Source organism: Charadrius vociferus, unplaced genomic scaffold, assembly GCF_000708025.1.
Source record: "Charadrius vociferus isolate BGI_N301 unplaced genomic scaffold, ASM70802v2 scaffold176, whole genome shotgun sequence".
NCBI lineage: Eukaryota > Metazoa > Chordata > Aves > Charadriiformes > Charadriidae > Charadrius > Charadrius vociferus.
The window spans coordinates 1,749,192-1,767,517 of record NW_009648961.1 but is presented as its reverse complement, the minus strand read 5'-3'; the positions used below and the strand labels follow the sequence as shown (position 1 = coordinate 1,767,517).

General features: G+C 41.0%; 1 protein-coding gene across 1 annotated transcript in view; it reads right to left on the bottom strand.

Annotated features, from left to right (window-relative positions):
* Positions 1-18,326, bottom strand: part of ARID1B (AT rich interactive domain 1B (SWI1-like)) — a 302,895-nt gene that overhangs the window by 111,377 nt on the left and 173,192 nt on the right. The gene's annotated exons all lie outside the window — the stretch shown is intronic.

Below are 18,326 nucleotides of genomic sequence, written 5' to 3'. Positions count from 1 at the left end.
TTATCTCTGAAGCAGAATGCTTAGCACGTAGAATTTCTGGAAATGAAATTTAACACCAAAAAGCCACAAACCCTTAGGAGCCATTTGTTTCTTTAGTATTGTAGCAAATAAAAATTCTCAGCCAACAACTCTTGTAGCTACAGCATCAGCTATTTATCATCAATAAATCATCAACATTTAAAACAACCAAATCAATGAAAACCACAACAAAATGCCCCTATGAAGAAGAAAGAAAAGTTGCATTTGTGTAACAGCAACCTCGTAAAATTCAGTCGTACTCATACTACTTCCCATCCATAGCTTCCTCAGTGCCAATCTTAATCACCTCCAAACGTGAATTCCCTTCTGCTAACCTTAAGGTTTTTTTTCATATAAAGAAGCACGAGGTGAGACATAACTTCTTTCTTTGTGTCTCTTTGGATTACAACCATTTTCTAGCACGTAGCCTCCAGCTACCTCCCCAGGGAGAAGAAAGACTAAACTGGCAGGATAAAACAGAGAGAAAGATGACTGAAGGAAAACATGCACTGATCCAGAACCTTTCAAGCTCTCTGGAGCTTGTTATTTTGGGATCACCATCCTCCTTCTCTGCAGCAAGCTTAGAATTTGAACAGCCACTGGGCAACTGCCCTGCTCGCTAGCCCAGCCTGCTTTCCTAGCCATACTTCTGGCCATGCCGAATCCAGCATCACAAAGCCACAAAGAAAACACCACATGCCTGCTATTCCCCTTCCCATTACCTACTTGTTCTGCTTTCACAGCTGATATAGAAAGAAATCAGACCAAGCAAGCAAGGAGTATCAAATCACAAGAAAGACAAACGTGGATTTGAGCAAAAGCTTATGAAAAAGAAGAACAAGACATTACCAAAAGAACACATGGGTCAGTAGATCTGAAAAAGACCTAAAATTTTAGCAGGAGCAGCAGCAATACACATTAGAAATGACTGCTTACTCCCTTTATTCCATTTACTCTGGCTACCATACTACTGGAAACTTCCAGCACATGCAGGCAGACACGGACCATCTATCTTGAGACTACATATTCAAAAACCTCAGATTTTGCAGGTGTGGCTCAAGCAAAAAGGAGCAAACACCACTTCAGAATACCATAACGTGAAATGTGGTAAAATTCATACCAAGTCTATCCTGCAGTGCACCCACACGTGATTGCAGTGCAAAGACTCTCAATAAGTCTATGCAGGGTAGCTCACGTAGAAGCAGCTCTTTAAACACAACCACACAACCTCACAGGGCTTAATGTACCTTACTGTTTATGACTACGGACATACCCTGAGTCACAACATACCTATTTTCCAATTATAAATTAACATCTTTCTACATGTGCTTCTCACACTATCCCACGTTGCATTCAGAAGGCATTAGCCATGCTGTTAAAAAGTCTGGACCTACAATACTATCTGATCTGGAGACTGCAGTTGAGAGAACACAAAAAGCGTTGGTCCAACAATCAATTGCCCACCGATCACTGAAAGCAGATCTTTTTACCCCACACTAAATTAGGCAAGTTGGTAACAAGTGAGCTGTTCTGACAGCCCAAGGCCACTTATGTGTGGACCACCGTAAAGGGCTTAAACAACTGATGAACCTATACACCTGTATGCCCAAGGTTTAAAAAGCTCTTGATCTACAGCACTGGCCTTTTTGGGGGGCATATTACTACCCTTTGTAGAGTTATGATTTGATAAAAAGGATGTCCCAGCAGGTAACCGTGGGAATAAGGATCTACAAAACATAGGTTTTCATTAGCTTAGGGCCTGCTCATGCATCATACTGTGTCTCTTTCTTCTCTCTCCCACAACACCCTGTAACCAAATACCACAATTCAATGAGATGGTAAACAAGCCACAGACACATCTTAAACTTCAAAAACACAGGTGCTCCAATAACCTTCCATCTCTTCCTCTTGAATCAGAAGCTGAAAGGAGCAGAAAAAATGCATACACCAAAAAGAGTGATAAATGTTAGAAAGGCTTCATTTTTAAGGAACTGAATAAGGTGACTTGCCTCAGAGAAAAAGATTAATTAATTCATTAATTCTCATTTTACGAAACTGGAACAAACTCGATGTCATAGAATCATAGAATGGTTAGAGTTGGAAGGGACCTCAAAGATCATCTAGTTCCAACCCCCTTGACATAGACAGGGACACCTCCCACTAGACCAGGTTACTCAAAGCCCCATCCAACCTGGCCTCAAACACCTCCAGGGATGGGGCCTCCACAGCTTCCCTGGCCAGCCTCTTCCAGTGCCTCACCACCCTCACAGTGAAGAATTTCTTCCTAATATCTAATCTAAATCTACACTCTTCCAGTTTGAAGCCATTACCCCTCCTCCTAACTACTACATGCACTTGTAAAAAGTCCTTCCCCAGCTCTCCTGTAGGCCCCCTTTAGGTACTGGAAGGATGCAATAAGGTCTCCCCGGAGCCTTCTCTTCTCCAGGCTGAACAACCCCAACTCTCTCAGACTGTCTTCATAAGAGAGGTGCTCCAGCCCTCGGATCATCTTTGTGGCCCTCCTCTGGACGCGGTCCAACAGGCCCATGTCCTTGATAGCAGTGTTATATTATGGTATCAGGCAGAAATGACTGTTGTAATGGTCACTGCAGTAAATTCAGATTAATTTGCTACTCCAGAATCATTCTCTCTGCACCACGCAAGAATCTCTCATCCTCCTCCCTCTTTGCTTCTCTTTACTTTTTCTGAACCCAACGTGACCCCAGCAGCGTACAGTTCAACAACCAGTAAAGCACAAATGAACGGGGCTGGGATTGCTCTGACTCTGCTTTGCTCCACACCCCCTGATATGCACGCAAACTGCTTACTCCTTTCTGAGGTTTATGGGCCACAGCAGCAAAACCAAACAATTATGCTTTGAGAGCTGTTCACTCAACCCCTCCCATCCCTTCATTTTCCAGTAACCTGGGAAAAGGTTGGGAAGTGAAATCCAAGACAGTAATAAAGCAGAAAATAAACTTTCAGATTGTTTCTTGCACATGCCAGCTAGGACCAGACTCCCTCATCACCCTAAGTTCTGGAATTCACATTTTCTTGCAGTAATTCAGTGCTGGCTGGGCATGCTATTGTGCAAAATAATTGAGTGGCAAGGGAACGCGATATTTTGAGATGATACGGCTGTAACAGACTTATGTAGAACTCATGTTTCAGAAACCTCTATATAAATTTCAAAAGGCTTTTGAAATCTTAGAAAAGTGTCTCAGCCTCAGATTTCTTTTGAAATAATGTCTTGATTACCCTAGTAGGAAGGATAACTTGTAGTGCTTCAATTAAGCTTTAAGAAAAAATTCTGAAAGGCCAATACCCTCCCCTGACTACTGCTAAGCATGCTGTCCCAGCCATGGCTTAAAAACTTTGCTTTTGGGGTGGGAAGAGGTATCTCGAGGCTAATGACATGGTTGTCCTGATCACTGAGTGCAATAACCTAATCTTTATCCAACAGGTTTGTAATTTTAGGTGCACTCTTGAAATCCAGCAAGTGAGGAGAAATATGGAAGAGTCACTACAGAAATGTTAGACCATGTAGACTATGCAACCTACAGAAAAAGCAATATACCAGTTACTACTGTTCTTTAATTAATATATCATAGAAAGAGTTCCATGGTGAATTGCGAAAGCCAGCTTTTCCTGAGTTTTTGAGTGCCTACGCATGCTTCAAAGTTGCAGCTTTTTCTTATCATTGAGAAGACAGGGAGTCCTGCGATCTTTTAGATGAAGCTTTCAGTAGGTTGTTCCTCCAAAATTTTTCTCTTGTATGACGGTGTGTTAGCCAGCCCTTCACCTGAGGTGCCAACTGTCAGGCTTTGTCCCTCCTGTGGCTCCCTCCAGGAAGCACCACTGCAGTACCATGGCCCACAGAAACAGTGCATTTGGAAACCCCTTGTATGAAATATTTGTAAACAGAATAAAAAAGAACTTTTTTTCTCACTGATCTCAATTCTAGTTGCACTGAATTTTGCCTTCGTACATGGTGTGAAAAAACATGTCAGGTAACGTGAGAGAGGTGGAAAAAAGGGGTGCAGCTGGAAGCTTCTTCGAAAGAGGGTCTGCCAGGACCTTGTAAGGCAGTGACCCTTTCCCCTCCTCTCCTGCTGCTCCTGTTACCCTCTGGAAACCCCACATCACACGCAGCAGCTTGAAGAACTGCAGCACTTGTCAATGGCTGCATCCTGGTCCTTGCAAGACGAAGCAAAGAGAGATTTCAGCCCTGCCAGACCTTCAGATGCAGCCCTACCTATTGCTGATTCTTCATCCTCCAGATCTGTCTGAGCTACATAACCCAGCTTAGGGAGCAGGGCCGAGAGGCCTTCTGGGGAATGCATGTGGTAGAAAGATGGGAAAACAGCCATCTGCGTCAAGGCATGGTTTGTAAGAGCTACAGCTCAAGAAGAATACGGTTCTTAACCTGATGAAAGTTTTGCTGCGTGGCTTCTAAGGTCGTTGCTGCTTTGCTGCAGTGTTGCCTGAGCACTTGTCCCAGTCCCCTTGTCTTCTATGCTGCGGACAACAAATAGGGTCAGCATTTATACACTGCTGACTGTCTTTAAAAAAAATCCTACCTATCTCACAACTTGTAAGAAGGTCTACCTGATGGAACTATCAAACCAAAGCTCATTTCATCCTTTGAGATTTTCATTAGACAGACCACCAAAAAAGGGGGGAAAAAGCAAATTAGTAGGTTGGGATCTTCACAAAGTCCCAAAATACTTCTGAAGGGTGCTTGTCAGAAAAAACAAATATATCAAAGGAACAAACAGCCTTATGAATTAAGTAAAGAAATAAATAAAGGGAAAACATATGAAAATTTCAACAACCATGCCAATCTGTTGCGAGCTGTACCCGTGCCAGTGAGCGGCCTCGGGGCGCCGTAGGATTCCTCATTGCAGTGCCAAGCTCCAGCAATACTGTTATGGTTAGAGAGGAATTTCTCACAAGAGCTAACAAAGGCAGAAGGTCATAAATAAACACAGCAGGATCGCCTTGTCAGTTCTCATTATTAGCGCTGCAGGCACTTGCTTTTCTATGGGCTGCTTGCAGGTTCATTTAAGTGTAAGAGCTCCTCCTCAGAATTTCACATGCTCATAAATAAAGACAACATTTCTCAAGAAAGGCAGGCACACCTAACTTATTTATTATTATTATTTTTTATGCACACAGGGGCACTTGCGCATAAGCTGCTCACGCTGTCTGCAGCCGCCCCGTCCATACGCACCCACGCGTGCGTCCTGCGCTGGCCAAAGCTTACATGCAGCTAACCCAGAGCTGCAACATCCTTCTATGCTGGCGTCCGGTACGCCGCACAGGCCTCTGTCAGACTATGGCCATAACGAACGAGAAGAGCCTTCCTACTGTAATAATGGTCACCAGAATTACATCTGGGCAGGAAATGAGGCTGAGCTCCTAAACTGATCCTGACGTGCATTATACAACTAGGAAAGCACAGCTGTGTGATCATTACTGCAATTTATAAAATGACATTTAGTGTTAACTTTCTTTTGTCACTGAATTTTGAAACAGAGAGGGGGCAGTACCAGTAACTGTAGGGGCACAAACGTGCAGAGAGGGAGGGAAAAGTTCTTAAGATCTCAAGTGCTGGTCCTTCATCTCCAGTCAGAAGCTAACAAACGGCCAAGCGAAACATCTCACCTCTCCTATACACCCCCCCCCCACCTATCTATCTCTATATATTCATACCTATATAAACAAGCAAAAAGCGAGCTTTGTGTAAAACTAGATGCAGTTTAAATAAATTAACATTATCATGTAATGCATACTAATTTCAAGTTACAAATGTAGTGCTTTTCAGAATATTAGGAGAAATGTAGAGATCAGCAATGCTATCTCTAGAATATTTTTATTTTCTATTTGTTATGCTGCAACGAAAGAAAAGATGTGAAGAAAGTGCAGAGGTTCACGACCTCGGAAACACCACCATTAAATTAAAAGCAAGTAAAATAACAGGCCTTATGTTATACAGGGGATACCAGGTGATGCCCAGCACACGGAACAATGTTGCTTGGTCACCACCCCTTCCAACGTGAAAGAGGTGGTAAAGAAGGTAATTACTCACCTGCCAGAAAACCCCAAAACACTGCTCCCTCCTGTGAACTGTACTGACCACTAATGTACCGGTCCATTAAACGGTCCTGTCTATCTTTCTAGTGGACTAAAATTTGACCGTTATCGTTACTATAAGCTGTGCTATCTCAGATTCTCACCTTTTAACGCAAATTGCATGACTGACAAGCAAAAGCCCTGGTGCCTTGTATGCTTTCTGCGAGAAGCTCGGGAAAATAATTTTCCTTCCAGTTTGCTTCCCATCCCATCACCTGCTATCAAAGGAAGTCGGGTTGTTAGTCCTGATGTGCTACAGCGGAAAAGCCATGTTCAAAGAACTGTTTCTCTCAGCTGCGCAGCCCTTCATTACACACCATTCATCATTATCAACATCAGGAGTTGTTGGAACAGCTCTTGTGAATGAAAAATCTCCCTATTTAACTTTCAGAGGCTGCCAGCCCCGCTCCCTTTTGCCTCTGTGCACAGGCAGGGTTTGCACTTTGGGCAGCCGGCCGTGCTGTGGGCGCCTTCTCAAACAGGCCACCCCGAGAGGAGGACAGCAGCCTCTCCCTTCCACTGAGCTGTTTTCCAAATTGCTGACCCTATTAAGCTGCCTTCCACCAGACACAACACCAAAGACTCTAGGGAAGCGGTTTTCTTTCTGCACACCGGCAATGGTGTGCTTCTCGGCTCCAGCCTGCTTGAGAGGAAGGCAGTGCTGGCAGCGGAAGGAGCTGGAGTAAAGGGTCACAGTTTCCAGCTGGTCTGTTCCTCGGTCTCCCTCGGTTGGTAGGCAAGGTGCTGTCAAGGCTCGGGGCAGGCTGTAATACCCTCTGCAAGCACAGAAACCGAGATGCTTCTCTATTTCTAGCTCCTTCCCTGTGCCGAGTGTCCCCAACTCCCCACCGTCTTGCTCTGGGCCTCCACAGCTCCTGCACTGGAGCTGGAGATGGCAAACAGTTTCACCTTGACTTCTGAGATCTCCAGGTCTTCCAGACATGTGGGTCTCAAGTATGGGCATTTCAGAGAGCAGGATACCCCAAGTCAAAGCAGTACTCACATATTTTTCTCTCAATTTTTTCTTATTAATAGTTTAAAAACATTTACCTATCAGACACATTGCAATTAATTTATCTTCCCTGATCAAAACACATTTACTTCTGTAGAAACACTCCTCTACCACCGACTTTTAAAGAAGAGCTGGGTTTCAGCCCACTCACTCAACATGCATTTGTGTTAATTCTTGCTTCTAGTTAATTATTTCAGAAGGGGAGAATTCCTTACACAAGTCAGGAAGTGACTTAAACTTACTAAATGCTGTGTGCTATCGACAGTGGTGGACAGAGCTGAGGAGAAGGATGTTTTAAGGGGTCTCCGCCGCGCTTTGAAGTCACGGTGAAAAGAACTTCAGGTTTCACAGACTAGGTTTTTTTTTTTCCTTCTTTTTTTTTTTTTTTTTTTTTTTAGAACAATCTGGTTTGTTCTTCAGTGTTTGTGGTCGTATTTCAGTAGCATGACACCCATGGGTTTCTGGCATTTTTGATATTTTAAACTTCTTTTACATAGTTACACACTTGGAATTACATAAAACATTATAAAAATATTTCAAGGGCCTCAGTTTTCTAAATTAAATCATTAAATACCCTCTCATATTCAGCAGTACATTTAATTGCCATACATGCAATACTGTGGAGTTTCTCCTCTAGAAGCAGGAAATATTTATTTTGTACAGTCTGGAAAAGGCCATTTTACATTTTTTAAGTGTGAAAGAATTATGCAAAGAACAGTTGAGGGAGGGGAAAAAAGAGCAGGAGGTATATTTCTGGTAAGAATTATGGAGGTATTTTCCTGTTTACAAATATCATTTGTTATTTTTCAAACACAACTGACAGGAAAGACTGAAAAGGTTGAACCGACTACTCTAAAAAATTATGAACGTGCCAGAAGATCACAAATAGCACGTTAATGTCAGAGTGTTGGCTCCCATTGTCTTCTCAGGATTTTAATTTTGCTTTTTAAAGGGAGAAAAGAGGAGAGAAACAGAGAAGGCATCATTAGACTAAATCCAACCTGCCTAGCCTTAATTTTTCAAGCTAAAACCCCCAAACTGTGTCCATGATCTGTATCGGTTTGTACCTGACCACTTCAGCCGTCCCTGACACTTGACCTGCTTCCGAAAAGCAAGAAGTCCAATTTAAGTCGATGGTCCTACGGGGAGGTAATGGTTTGACCCTTGGTCCCTCCACCGCAACCGTTCCAATTCTCTAATGATTTCCCTGCAGGGTTCATTTACCAGTTCTGGGTCAAAGACCAGCGCATCCACGAAGGCAAGGGGCAGCACAAACACTGCATGATGGATTTGAAAATAAGTGCATCGTAAAGGAAACCTCCATCAATTAGGGATGGCCTTTGAATTCAAAACAAAAGGAAGCAAAGTGCAAATCATGATGTCTACTCTGTTCACTTTAGCGGCACACAGATACATACGTTAAGAGACATATTCTAGCCTAGGTACAGAACCAGCAATCATCCCAAGACAAACTGTCCTCGTTCATCCTCAGAAGGGACGGCCTTTCGCTCACTCTGAGCAACTGGGAAGTCAAAGGGATTCACTATTTGATTCCAAGCAAGCTTTTGGTACCTCTCAGTACTTCAATATTATAGGCATTGTGACTCTAACCAGAAATACTGAGACCTGCTGTAACTAAGTGAAAGATTATCCAAATCCACTTTCACTTTTTGGAATCTGTGCCTTAATTTACCTTTACAGCGAACAGCAAAATTAGCAGTTACAAGTACTGCTTTTCCATCCACCCATTGCCATGCATATATTAATGCAGCTGCAAATGTCCTTTTTTTCCAGTGGTTATCAACACTGAAATGCACTATATGCTTCTTTGGAAAGAAGGGTGCAAGGAAGTATATTTAGTAGTACAGAAAGAGATGCAGAAGGGCATAAAAATATGATCACTGAAGAAAATAAAAGATACCCTGTGCTTGTTTCTAGTGAAAGACGAAGGGGAAAAAAGAATTATGCCACTTACTACCAGCGAGCATGCAAATTAAAGAAATGTGAGAGGTCCCTGCTTTCCTGCATGAAGCGACCAGGCAAGGCCATATTAACAACTCGGCTGATGCTAGTCTTCAGAAGCCATGGCCGTGGTTAGTGGTCACTGAGCTCTCATCTAGTGAATTCAGTCTTGTTGTAACAACTGTGGAGGGCAGCTATATTCCCACATGCCACTCTTCCAGTGCTGGGGTTATAAAGACCACCAAAATTAAAACATGGAAGGAATCCTACAGTGACAAATTGTCTTCTTTTTATATTATGCTTTTAATACATATAGATCTCCCTCTCCTATTCATTTTCAAAGGACAGGGAAAAACTGCTTATCCAGTGTTCAAAATACGTTTGCTATCATGCCTCTTGCCAAGGTGTTTCAAAATTAATAGTGATTGAGATCCTGTAAAAATACTCTAATTTTCCAAAAGTTCCAAGAAGCCTGAAAAGGGACTTCTTCATAGCATTTCAACATCAGCACCTGAAAAACACAACTTGTCTTTGAAACTTTTTTCTGCCTGTGTGCACAAGTATCACTCACTCACTCTCCAATACTCTCCCCAATACTAATATGTGTATTACTTTCCAGTGCAAGAAACATATAAATCTATATTCTGACTAAAACAGAGAGAAAGAAAAACCCAAAACTTCTCTAATGTAACTTTCTCCAACAATTCATGTCTGAAAATAACATAAAGAGTATGATTAGTAAGACTGAGAACATGCAAATTTAAACAGGGAGCAGAAAGAAAAAATGATTATGAAAACATTGTGTCAGCCAAACTTTTTAAAGCACCTTTTCTTCACAAATTCAAAATTTAAAAGCTATGTAAAACCCCCAGTATTGATCCCATCAAGTTTGCTGACCTTGAATCTTGTGAATTACCTCCTGAAGCATTCATTGTTCTCACTTAGATTTTGGCAGAAGTGAGGGATGGGCAAACAACCCCTGGGATCTGATTGAACAGGGTTTGTCTATGTGATCAGGCTGGCTGAGAACAAGTTCTTGCTGCCAACCACACCATATGTGACAGGAAAACTTCTGTTAATAAAAACCATATTGATGTATTTGTTAACGACTTGAACACCCCAGTAATTGAATTTAAACCAGTTAACTATTCGCCAGGGCTTCATCAGCCCACCTCCTTCATCTCCTCTACCCCTGCATTATTTCAAAGCAACTTAAGAGTTTTACACCACCATCCCCCTTCCCACCACAACCTTTTCACTATTACATGAGCTCAGGAAGCCTAGCATTTGAGCAGGTCATTTTAAGTGCTCTTAACTGCATTTTTGAAAGAACAAAGCAGTTTTATAACTCTCTCTATACAAACAGAAGGCACTTATCTGAGAGCTTCTCTTATTTTCAGTCCATCAATAAGTGACATGGGTATGCTACAACCGGCTACCACCATGGAGACAAAGTCTGTCCCATCCCTGACCTCATAGGGATCAATCACATCAATGTTTCTCTGTTGTTTTGTTTGTGGGTTGTTTTTTTTTTTAATTAAAAGGGATCAAGGAAAGAAACAAAGCCCTCCAAAGCACTCAAGCCTCAGTACAAAAAATATTTTAACACAGAAGTTGTTCAATTTCCTCATCAGCAACATTATTTAAAAGCTGAATTACTAAAAGGTTGCAATTACAAAAAGATGGTTTTCAGTAATTTTTTTTTTAAGCAGTAATTCTTTAATTTCTTTTCCCTTATTTTTCATCAATTACATTTAATTTTCCTGTGAGTCAACACAAAGGAGCTGACAATAAAAGCCTGATGTAGCAAACCTTTCCGGAGGCCCTCAAGCCAAGTTATTTCAGTTTATAATCAGGATATGCTACAACCTGTATTCACAACTACCCTCACGCTGCTCGAAAGTGTGGTTTTGCATGATTTCTTCTGAGCTGGCAACATTTTGCTTTTGTAGTTGTATGCAAAGAATGGCTCGCTACAAACATTATTGGAAAGAAATGATCTAATTTGTTTATTTTTTCTTGAATTAAATTACTCTGTGTGCACCTCATTTATCTCATACAGACCACAATTTACTATTGCCATTTATTTAAACAAATTCTGCATCTGATGAACTCCTTATTGGTGAGCACCTACAAAAACCGAAGACATTTCTCTCAGAGCAGTCCCTCTTCCTCCCCATATTCAGGTGGGAACAGAAAAGCCAATAGTTTAACTTCACACTGGATCTAAGACCATCCAATAATCATACACATGGCAACAGACTTGCACATTTGGGCAGCATCTCAATGGATTGATAGCTTGTCTACAGAGATGTGAACTTATCAAGGTTCTGCTTAGTGTAGATATCCAGACAAGCAGTTGGCAGCGACGTTTCTTCTGCACTAATTACATTCTTTTCCAAAAGTTCACCCTGCCTGGGTGTCCAGGTAATTGCAATTAAGGCAGGAATCTGGTAATTAGAAATTCAAGTGCCCTGCCAAGAACAATACACTTCCTCTTAACGTGCTGCCCAAAGAACTAATTCACTTGGAAAGGACAGAAGCTGATGTGAAGTGGCAGAGTAGATGTTGATTAGGCAACAACCACAGAAATAAATTCCCTTCCCCCTAAAATCAAATTCATTACATCTCATTTAGACTCCTAGAAAGTGTTTTATAACCTTTGAAACATTTAAAATAAATGAAAACTCAAAATTTCAGACCCCAAACACCAGCATTTTCTGCTTCCCAGACCCAGCCCGTCTACTTAGACTTGCCGGAACATCTTTTTTGAAGCTGAAAATACAACGCTGGTCATACTCCCCTTCAGTCTCCCACCAAAATGCTAACTTTGTACCATGACTCAGCAACTACTGCTCATGGGCATTATTTGGCAAATATCAAATCACTTAGTAAGCTTTTAAATATGTTTAACACAGAACAAGAAGTACATTTTTTAAGAAGTATAAAGCAAAGCCACTCACAATTTAGCACTCTCACTGGATAGAAAGATACTACACTGTCCTCTAAATTCCAAATTTTTAAATGGTACTGTTAGCTGGAAACAAAGTTATTTTTTACTCTTCCTATACATTTCTTTCTAACTCACTGTTGTTCTTATCAATTCAGAATAACATCTCTATCCCAAATCTTGGGCTTTAGCCTCTTACACTTTAAACTATTTTTTTCTTTCAGGAAACACAAAAAGCCTTTTCCCACTGGGGATAAGAAAAATGCTATTGTGTATACATGTGTGTATGTGTGTATTTACATGAAGTTACATGAACATAGAGGTTTCTGTCCAAATCACAGCCCCAGAATCATGTGCCTAGCTTTAGACATAGCAGTGTCTATTCATTTTTATATAGCTGAATAATTTGAAATTCAAAGTTGGAGGGCTCTGGGCCCATGCTGTTTAAAATTATTTGGAAAAAAAAAAAAAAATAGGGCGGGGGAGGAATTCCCTCTCTCTTTCTGAGTAAAAATCTATACCAGGTCCACGTTTGTGCCAGATGAGTCAAGGAAAGCACTCTCCCCAGTACTGCACTCTGTGGTTCCCCAACAGCTTCTTTTGGATGACACTGCTACCTCTTCTAACGAGCTACCCAGGCACCATCAAAGGAGCATCTGCTGCCTTGTCCCGTGTTTCACCCACTGGAGGCTTCAATAAACTCCCATCACTGGGATTGATCTAGGGATCAAAAACCACCACAAGCATCACTCACATAATCCAGAACACACTTCACAAACAGAGCCTAGACCAGCACCACAAAATGTATATAGAGCCCTGATGGAAAACTATGAAAAGGAAAGGATGCTTTGAAATTCTCAAGATTTGTGTTGGTTTCCCTTCATAAAGACTTATAAGAGCAGTTCTAACACCCTCCTGCCCCTGAAGTTTTTAAGCTTAAAAAATTACTCTGTTCTCTCCTGACCTCTGTTTCCCATTGCCGTAGTGGGTTTCCAAGATTCTTTAGATCATACCCAGACATAACTACTAAAGGAACAAGCTGAGATCATCAAAACCTTATGACTGAAACACTGAAAACAAAATAAAATGTACAGTTTTCACCGCCCACCCTAGAAGTACATCAAGTGCACAGTAAGAAAAGCCTACGGTAAGAAATTACCTCTCACGCGCTGCAGCAAAGCCTCAGGAGCTAATAATACAAGAAATAAAACTGCTGTTTTGATTGATAGATCTGTTAAAGTTTCTTATCGCTTATTTCCAACAATGTCAGTCAAATATGTTTCATCTTTTATCAGTAACAAAATAAAGTTATTTTTGCCTCAGAATCTAAATTATAGATACTTACACATAGAGAAATAGCACTAAGCCAAGCAACAATTAAGGACTAATATTTTCCAATTGACCTAACAATATGTTAAACAAAATATAACAAAGATTAACTATCATGAACTAACACTCCATTCCTTCCTATAATTCATTTCAGCTGATCATAAGCAAGGTGTTTAGTTCAGGTACATTGTTTTTCATTTAAAGTTAATCTTCCCATCTGTACCTATTGTAGGTATCTCTTAGAGCACAGCAGAATAAGCCAAAATGATCCAATAGACAGGCATTTACATCATGACGCAATACAGAAATTAACTGTATTGATTCTGTGTTCACGTAACACATAAATTTTACATGTGTTACACATGTATTTACACATATTTACATGTTTATGTAAACATACATACACATCAATACACACAATACCTATAATGATGACAACTCTTTTGATTGGTAAAGCAGGGTACTAAAAAATGGCTCCCTCTGCAATACTTTGCTGTTGTATCATAAGGGATTTTTATTTTCCTGGGTAAGTCAAAATTCATTGTTCAAGGAGTATGAAAATCCTCTAAATTGCATCCTGATTTCATAGTTACAACATGCTGAAAGTCATCGGATGCTTTGTACATGACAATAGTGAAAATAGTGCTGCGCAGGGAATTTGGACTAGAAAAGACTGAAAAAAGTTAGTAGCCTTATCCTCACTGTATTTACACGTACTTACAAGGAAGCAGATGAATAGCTGACTGAAGACAACACAGTTGGATAATATCATTTCCCACGGTGCTAACGCTATCTGCAAACGAGCAGGGCTGGGCCCTGTTCCCTTCCTAATTGCAGGGGTCCATCATAACCGAGAGAATGAGAAAAAACTGTAAAAGGCCACAAACCACAAAAACGACAGAAGGATTTAGACCAGAAAATAACGGTGTTTGTCATGCCAGAAGCTACCAGATCCCAAGCAGACGCCACATGCGGGTCCATCCTGCTGCTTCTGCACTCCTGCTAGAGGGACCCGCTCCCACCTGGGACCCGGTGACCAGCAGCTCCCCAGCCCCTCTCCATAACCTCTGTCTCTCGTCTAGGTGCTGCTAGACTAGGACCAGAGCTTTTACTACGTTAGACCATGCTTTTACAGCATTCTCTCCCATCGGCTCTTCATGGATGTTAAAGACCCCAGCAGCATGGCAAGCATCAGCCACGCTCCCCAATCCTGGCTGCCATAAGGGGCATCCCACCTCAAGAAGCAAAACTGCCTGGGTCTCTCTCTGGATGGGAAAAAGCACTTTTTTAGGTCAAATATGTTATTACAAACCAAGTCACGTAAAACAAACTTTCTCTTATAACATCTTTAAAAATAGTTAATAAGGGATTTTTAAAAGTTCGATTTGTCTATATAACACTCCATAAAACAATACCGTTAGAGCATTTTACTGCTTCTTTCTTCAAAGATGCACAACTTTTCTGAGAGCTGCATCCATTCAACTAACGGAAAGGAGCCAAGGTGCAACCAGAAGCACTCGCATTTCGAAATCCAAGTGGTCATTTCACAAAAATTGTATTAACCAGCACATAGCAATATAAATCGCTCCATAAAAGCAGCAAACTGCCTTATAAACTGCTCTTTAAAACTAACTGAAGAAAAAAAATAAATTAAGCTAACAATGGCTACGCAGCTGTAAAGTAAGTTGCCAGTCCCCGACTAAGACGATGAAAAGCAGCCATAAATAAATTTTGGTGAATGGCAGAAAGAACAAGGTGCCGATTATATTTGGGGGAGCGATCGGGCACTGCAGACTCTACTTCAGCAGCAGAGTACCACATCTATCTCAAGCTGGCATCCAGCTCACGAAGCATGATATTCTAGACAAATCCATTATGATTCAATAATAATGGCTTGAGAGCCAGTATTTTCGGGGTGGGGGGTGAGAATACTTCAACAGACAAGTAGCAGCCTCCCAGCTGTTAGACAGGTTTGGGGATAAGTCAACCACACCAGAGATCATATCTTCCATTTTATAAAGGCTTGGTCCCAATACAGACAGACACCTTAATTTTCCTAGAACGTTAACACTGAAATGCAATGGGGTGATCACAGGGTAACATTCTCCATCAATCTGTAGGGTTTGTTAGACAAGAGCACTGGCAGTCTCACTGTTCCTACAGAGCCGGAATTTACGCATCCCTTCCCACTGAACTGAGAAGGTCATGCTTTTGACTGAATTTCAGGACCAGGTCGACAAAATCCCTGCTAGGAGGTACCCACCAAACTGCAGATCGGAAGTAATTCCCAAAAACCTAACCCACACATGCCTTCACAGAACAGACTCCAAATATTCTAAACCACAGGCAAAGGCTCACGTAAACGCAAAGAATGACACAATGGGAAAATTACTAGTCGCCTTCATTGGTTTTCACTAGGTAATTTTTTAAAGAAAGAAGATACAGTTTCTAATGACCTTCCCACCCAAAGGGTAAGAGCTTTGTCACTTGTGAGTTATTTGTATACTCTTGCTAATTGTATCGCTACACTCCTCCAACCGTTATGAATATTCATTTTATCTCACTTCCCTCTCTGTGCACTTATTAACTGTATAACACATATACTCGAGAGATTTTGTGTGTGTGTGTGTATATGTATACATGTGCGTGATATTATTTATTCAAATCTATATCCGACCTACGCACACAAAACATACTATTCAGCCGTGGTACCACAGCCCTTAGAAAAGAGGTTTTAAAGGTCTGAATTGCAACAGAAACTGAAAAGGTTCCAAATCATCAAATATCACCTCAAATAAAAACAGTTCCTTTAACAATGATTTTTTTTGGCAAGGATATGAACTCACCACGCATTTCTTATCATTATTGTTATTATTATTATTATTACTATTTACTGAACACTAAACCGTGTTTTGTCTTATATATTTAAATTAACAGTAAGCTGCCTAAAAGACCTCGTCTTGTTGTGTTTGCTTCTATCTGCTGCTACAGTTTTAAAGCACATTTCCCTTTATTTCACTTTTCCACAAGCCATAAAAAAACTCATTTCTAATTCATCCGTTCGTTCAGCTTAACCTCTCTTCTCAGCAATTAAAGCACTCTGCGCATCCCTCATCTATCACACAGCCAGCTAAATAATGCATTGCGTCCTCCGCTCATCTTTTATCATCCCAAATGACAGGTATTAGCATATCTCCCCAGTCAATTACAGTGCAGCGGAATAATCACAGCATAATTGGGCGAAAGCCACTCTAATCACCAACCCTGCAAACTCGCAGAATAAAAACTGAGTGGCAGTTCAGACAGGCCTTGCTCTTGTCCATGACTCCAGCCAACAAGCTTGGCAGGTCTCCATTTCCTTCTGCCTTTTCAAACTTGTTCTTTGGGGCTAAACTTCTCAGCACATACACACGCAACTAGTTTCGGTTTGCTTAAAGGAAGACCACGCGCATTGATGAAAATTACCCAAAGACTGTTTGCTATCAAATGCAAGGCAAGGAATATAGCGCGGCCGTTTTCTGCCCGTCAGATCATCCAGCAGGGCTCCGCTTTACAGACCTGCTTTGACAGATGGGTTTGTTGCTCCAGGTAGAAAGTTTTACATTTCATGTTAGAGCAAGCAGAATTTCTTTTCCTTTAAGTATAAAGGATTTACGAGATCTAACACAGTTAGGTACTGCTTTAGATGGTACTGCTTACTGCAGACGCTAGCCTTCTGTTTTTCAACACTACTGAGATGCCCACAAAGCATAATTTTTATTTGTTGTCTGTTTAATACATCTAGATTAGAATCCTACATATATATATTTGAACATAAAACAAATGTTTCATTTGTTAAACAAAGAAACACAAGTAAATTAACATCAGGTTGCTGTCTCCTGTGCTCAATCTGAGCAAATGAGAGTATTAACGGAAATTCTCCATGGCTATTACACTAGCTGAAGAGCAACAGGCTCCTGGATGGGTGCTTGTACAGCAGCTCTCAAACTAGTGCTGCAGGATTAATCTCAGGTCAGCTGCCTGCTCCGAGACCTCCTTGCTCTGGGATTTAGAGTGGTGCTCTGATGAAGAAGCAACCCATAGATGGCGGTGGGACCATCCCAGGCCTATGTGTGCTCCTGGGATCTGCTTATTCTATGGGGCAGGCCAGCTCTATGCCCTCTGGGGTCTTCTCAACAGCAGGATGCTCAGGGCATAAAAAGTGCCCTGGGAAATCAGTATATGCATTTAAAAGAAAATTTTCGATAATACTACTTCAGCAAAGTTGAAATTTTCAAATGTATAACAAACATGGTGAAAGTGTTCTGAAATCCAACAGCCAAATTATCTTCTTTGAAATTCTTAAGTGAGATGTACTAAATTTGTGCTGCCGTCATCATTGGTAGCGGACGCTGGTTGTGCATATTTAGATGACTTCTTTGTCATTTATCAGTGTAGCCCCAAAGACAGAATGAAACTATACTAAAGAAAAAGGGCAATTAGACTTAGAACCAGACCATCAGTGTAATGCATCCCTGCTGTTTGGATAGGATCATGCATAACCACAAGTTTTACCCACTCTAAGGTTAAACAGCACAAAATGAGGAAAATAAAGACTTTCTGGAAGCAGAGTTATGTACCTGTTTCAGTCTAAAGGGAGGGGGTTGCTTTCACCTCCTTGTACTAAATGGTTGAGACCTTACTCATTATTTTAGTTAGAACACATCATCATTTAAATAAAGCTTTTAATGTTTCATCTTCTTCCTAACCTCTTCTCCCCAATAACCATTTTCTCTAAACCCCTTTCAAATTTCTACCTCGGTGTAATTCCTTTGTTGTCAACAGAATTACACCAAATATATTTAATCAGTGGCGATGTTCCCATCTTTGCTTCCCAAAATGGAGCTGAACAAGACACGGCCTTTTTTTTTTTTTTTAATT